Below are 6000 nucleotides of genomic sequence, written 5' to 3'. Positions count from 1 at the left end.
TAAGCACCGTAAAAGAGAAAACACACTGCGAACACAGGAATGACGCAAACAAATCACATAAGGCAAATACAACTGAAAAATGCAAAAATGTTGGGATATCAGAAACTAAGCAGGAGCGAAAACTTTTAAACCCACAAAACAAATGTTAAAGAAAAATGCTGAAATAAGAAAAGACACAGAAACCCAAAACAACTGCAAGCAAGCCAACTAGGGGTACCCACTAGGGGTAGCTAGCAGTCTAGAATGACAAGCGGGATTAAAGTTAGCACGCTTTTAGAGAGGAGAACGAGAATGTACATTATCCTTTAAGTGTTTTTAAACACTTGGCTGCAATATTTCAGAATATTATTGAAGAATAGTGTCATTATGTATCTACAAACCTTGTTTGTAAAAGTTTATATTTATCCTTAATGATGGATGGATGGATGGATGGATGGATGGATGGATGGATGGATGGATGGATGGATGGATGGATGGATGGATGGACGGACGGACGGACGGATGGATGGAAACAAGAGAAAATAAAAGAATGAAATATCAAAAGGTTTGAATTCATTTCCCATTTAACAGGTTTAATAGTAGTTTTCATTTAGTGGATAAAACTAATACAAGAAGCAGCAATGAGATTTTCCAATAAGGCCACATTATTAATCAACATGAGCAGATAACCTAGTTACAGAATTTCATCTACCAGGGGCAAAGAAAAACAAAAGTTTAATAATGCATTGAAATGTGAGCTCCTGAATCCCAGACATCATATAAGCGGCTGTGCTTCATGAAGGGGCTGATTCATATTTTCAAATGCATTATTAGAGTTTACGATTAGAACACACCGACAAAGTGAAGAGGTGCTGAAATGAGACTAAAAAGACACACACACACACACACACACACACACACACAGGCATTGCAGGAACCATTAAAGAGATGTATTATTATTTTTGGTGCTGATATCTTATCAGGGACATCGGGATGTCACATTATTATAACAGAGCAGAGACAGAAGAAGCACCATCTTAAATCAACACCGGGAGGCTCCTGGTCATTCACGCAGTTGATGGGCTTTTATTGTGTGTGCGTGCATGTGTGTGTGCGTGCGTGTGTGTGTGTGTGTCTGTGTGTTTTCACACCTGTCCGTGTGAGCGTGGGCAGCCACTAATGCACTGAGATACCTGAATTTATACAACCTGTTTGATGTGTCAATGCTGAATGATGTGCAGTGACAGGGTTGATACTGTGTGTTTTATCAGCGCTGGTTAAATGTTTCCTGTCACTCTTCCCCCGCACTTTCAGCGACTTTAACCTTTATAGAGCTCCCTCAGATATAATCTCACACAAACACAAAGTTGCAAATGCACCAACATAATCGGGCTTGGCTGTGGGTTTTTTCCTTTCTTTTTTTTGCTCTTCTTTCTTTTCAAAGTTCTATTTGTCTTGATTTGCAGCAGAGAAATTCAGGGGAAACAAAACACGATCTTCTCTTGCAACAGACGTTAAACTAGCGGAGTTACTCACAACCAACCATAGTTCTCTTTTTAATGCACTTTAAACAGGTTGGTGGGATGGTAGATGACCCTACTGTGGGTTTCGGCTACCAGATTTATGGGCTCTGCTTTTATCTCTTCTGCATATACGAGTGCAGGAGTCATATCTTATTTCCAATATGAAGCGTTGTTATGCAAGCTACATTTCCTAAGAGCCAATGAATGCACTCAAGAACACTTTTTTAAAACACTGCTTTTAAATCAATGCCTTGCCTTACTATACAGCAGATTTACAGTTTTTCTCTTTCTAAACTGTTCATTTTTGAAGTGGTGATGCCACAAAATGACAACAATAATCCCACATAAAGCACAAGAGTGAATGTAGATCTGGTTTCCTGCAAAATTTGTACCATAAGCATTGTCCCTTTCAGTTGGATAATTTGTCTCCAGAAAGAAATAAGAAATATGTGATAGTAAAACTGCCAAAAGTCAGCTGAGATGCTCTCCTGCAAGGTCAGACTGACTTAATAGAGCTGTAATGAAAGTTTTGGACACAATTAGGGCAATTTAGAGGTAGTTGAGAATGTCTTAAGCAATCAGTAAATGGACAAAGTGCTGTTTAAGATGACACAGTCTTAACGGCCATGTTTTGTTGATGGTGGTCCTTGGTGGTTTTTCTCTACAAAAATGTTAGAAACATGTTGAGGTTTTTAAAATACTGGCTCAATTGGGGGGAAATCACAGCCAGCCTTTTGTTTTCTTTTGTAAGGTTGTACTGCGACTAGTTTTGAATGTGCCTGGTTGCTTTTGTGTCTTTCTAAAATTAAATTCCATCAAAACATCTATTCATATTTCTTGCTTGATTGGAGGCCTTTGTATAACACCTGTGCAGGTCAAAGGTGACTCAACACTACCTGACAGAAAAACAAGCTTCCAGATTTGTGGAAAAATTCTGCTGAAACTTATAAAATACAGTACATCATCATTTAACAGGTCGTCTTTGTTCTATGGTCTGTGACACAATCTGAAAGGGGGGATTTGTGTGTGTGTGTGCGTGTGTGTGTAGGGGGAGTACTTTAAAAGTCCACCTGAGGTAAATTAAATTGATTGAACATGATCTGGAAGGACAAACACTTGTCTCTATAAGGTCTGACAGCTGGAGGTCAACACCACTGCCTCTAGACACTGGATCAATGGAAAGAAAGGTGACGAAGAACAGCACAACCCTAACCCCAACCCTGGCACAATCACCCCAATTTTAGCACCAACACATAATGAACATTGACTTATAAATCAATACCAAATCTTGGATAATGTCATGAGCGGGTTCAACAGGCTCGGAATTACACTCATGTTTGGCCTTTTGTCAGTGTCTTTCATTAACGTTTTATGTGTTTTATGTGCTTTCATTTCAATGTAGTTTTCCAGATCATTTCAGATTCCTCCCATTTAGTGTCCTCTTTACTGCCACTGACACCGGACCACTTTGGGTGGCTCATTTTAAACATCAAACGCTATCGGGTCAGTGGCAGCATGAAAAAAACCCACATACACACGCACACACACACAGACATCAGTAATTGCCCTTTTAGAAAAGCCTTATCACAGGTAAAAGCATTTGTCAAAGGAACTATGGTGTGCTCTGGCTTCTTCAAACACACAGACACCACACACACACACACACACACACACACGCACGCACACAAAAGAATTGTTGATTGCTCAAGGAACATACAATTGTGTAGATCTCTAACAGGTTTGTTACAATGACTTCGTTTGGCCTGTGTGTAGTTTAAAAGAGTCAGATTACGCTGCATGGCTGTCTGTTGGGAAGGTATGAGAATAATAGAAATGCAGACCAACCATTTTATATTCACAGTTAGTTTACAGTAAAATATGGCAGTGTTATTAAAAAAAACTGTGAAAATGCATCCGTTAATTTAAATTTAAACCGTTTACAGTGGTTTCCACTTCTCTACGTTAGCTTATCACGGACTCAATCATCTCATCTATTTCTAAATTCGCCGTAAATCTGTTTCAGGATCTGCGCAATAATTGCATTTATTTGATTACACTGTAGATGCTGAGGAAACTGATACCTGATGCATTTTATAGTGATATCACATTGTTGTGTTGGTGGGTTTTCATTTTATTTATGCAGACATGTGATACCCCGTTGCTATTAAGCAGTGCGAGATGGTATGGTGCTAACGTCACGAACAGTTGACATCTATTCATTTCCATTATGGGTAACCTCATCAGCATGAAAGAATGGAAGAGAATCTAAGTGAAAGAACCTCTGAATGGGCCCCTGTGAAGAAGTAATTTACAATTTAGAACATTTAGAATGTCTGCGGTGCTGTCAGACACTCCTTTCACATCAAAATTAGCAATGTGAATGTTGCATTTGGCAACATTCACATTGCGAGCGGACCCTGGGTGTCTCTCATGCCATGAAACACATGATCTCATAGGAAACACGAATCTGCGTGTTGCAAAATTGCATCTTAAAAGTGGGGATTGCAATGCCTGTGGAAAAGCGGGACACGCTGAAAACACGAGATTAACGTTTTCTGCTCCGTTGCTGGCCAGCTTGTTCCTCCATTTCGAGAGAGAGAGACTCCCTAAGGTTAGCAATCAGAAAGAGCGTCACTTTTGACATTACCAGGTGATTATTTTATGTCTTGCTCTTCTGCAAACGTACTTCTGACTCTCTGATACTCCCAAGCTTGGTTTTGTTTTTGATTTTGGACCATGTTTGATCGTTTGGGCTGGTTACCTGATCCATGAAGCTCCATCGAAGCTCTTCAGCCGAACCAGCTCCATCAAGATGGGTGCTGTGGCGCCAATTCCAGTTCAACCATGAAGCCAAAATGCCTGACAAATTCGTGTTACAATCATGCGTGGGTTTTGTCTTTGGTTGCCATGTATCTAATCATGATTTCAGTGTTACTGGGAGAAAAGCCACATGTATTCTGAACAGGTGGACTCACATATCTTGCATTTGATCAAACTAAAATGCAGGGGAAAAAAATCAATATTTGCATGTAATTTGCACCTGCAGGCAGGAGACCATATAATGAAAATAAGTACCATGGGAACATGTGGGGAAATAAATACTAGCTAGCTTCTGCCGAGAGGATGAGTAGGAGAGCAACGGTATTCCTGGAAGTGAAGGAGAAATGGCACCAATCTGTCCGAGCACACAACATGAACCATCCACGAAGCATCTATGAAGCATGAAGCATCTTCACTCATGAAGAGTGAAGAGCAGCATCCACAAATGAGGTCTCTGATGGCAAGTCTGCCGCCCTATGAAATGAAAACACGACACAGACCATTCTGGTGAAGGGAGACCTGGCATTTGAGTATCCTGCTGAACCGGAACATGACAGTGAAACAAACTGATCCATAGAACAGCGACAATAATGTAACGACTTGAAGCCTGTGTGGAGCTCAGAGTTTCCTCTGTAAGCTAAAGGTACAGGTCAACAAACTAATGGTCAAAAAAATCCAATGGCTAAATCAAACTGCTCAAAATGCTCCCTGGCATCTGTAACCTATATAATCTATAGCTGTAAGTGACAGGATGGTATGAGAAGGATAATAAATGCGTGTGTAAAAATGCCAGTGCTTAATCAGAAGAATGTCTTTTTTTTTAAAAGACACATTTCAAATGTGTTCATGTGTTTGCTGTGACTGACTCTTCCTCTGATGGCTGACAAAGATCTCTGCGTAATAGTCATGTTTCCGACACCAGCCATCAATCAGTCACCCGTGAAGACCCTCGGAGCAGCTGCAGTCCCACAGCACAATTCTGATCTCGCCATATCACATGGGGCCACAATATAGTTGGGAAGGAAGCAGGTGGATACCTGTGGATGCTGGGAAGGAAAGTACAGCACACACGTTAGGACGTCATTGGAGACGCTGCGTCATCACATGTCCTGACTGACACGGTCACAACTGCGTCATTGCATCTCTTTCTGGATACGCTTTTGTCAACTTAATTAAAAGCCAGAGCTCCACCTAGCGGCAGGAGTCAAACTACATACATTTTACTACTATGCAAAACATTCACACACATAAGTCCACATTCAACTAGTGAAACATTAAATGATCCTGCATTTGCGTTTGGTTTTGTTGAAAAATATAAAAACAATCTATATTTACATTTAATCTATATAAACTCCTGTTATGCCTGCTATGTATATAATCCTGCTCCTATTAATGACACATTCAACATGACTAATCTGCAGACTGTTGGACCTAATATATAGGGCAGTATTTTACGCTATTAACATTATCTATTTACTACTGCTGCTTCTACTACTACTACTACTACTACTATTAATACTACTACTACTACTACTGCTGCTGCTTCTACTACTACTACTACTAATACTACTACTACTACTGCTGCTGCTACTACTAATACTACTACTGCTACTACTGCTGTTGCTTCTACTACTACTAATACTACTACTGCTGCGACTAATAATAATAATAACAAAAA

The sequence above is a fragment of the Takifugu flavidus genome, chromosome 18 (genome assembly GCF_003711565.1).
Source record: "Takifugu flavidus isolate HTHZ2018 chromosome 18, ASM371156v2, whole genome shotgun sequence".
In the NCBI taxonomy this organism is placed as follows: Eukaryota; Metazoa; Chordata; class Actinopteri; order Tetraodontiformes; family Tetraodontidae; genus Takifugu; species Takifugu flavidus.
The sequence above is the reverse complement of the archived record's forward strand: the minus strand, read 5'-3'. Positions refer to the sequence as shown.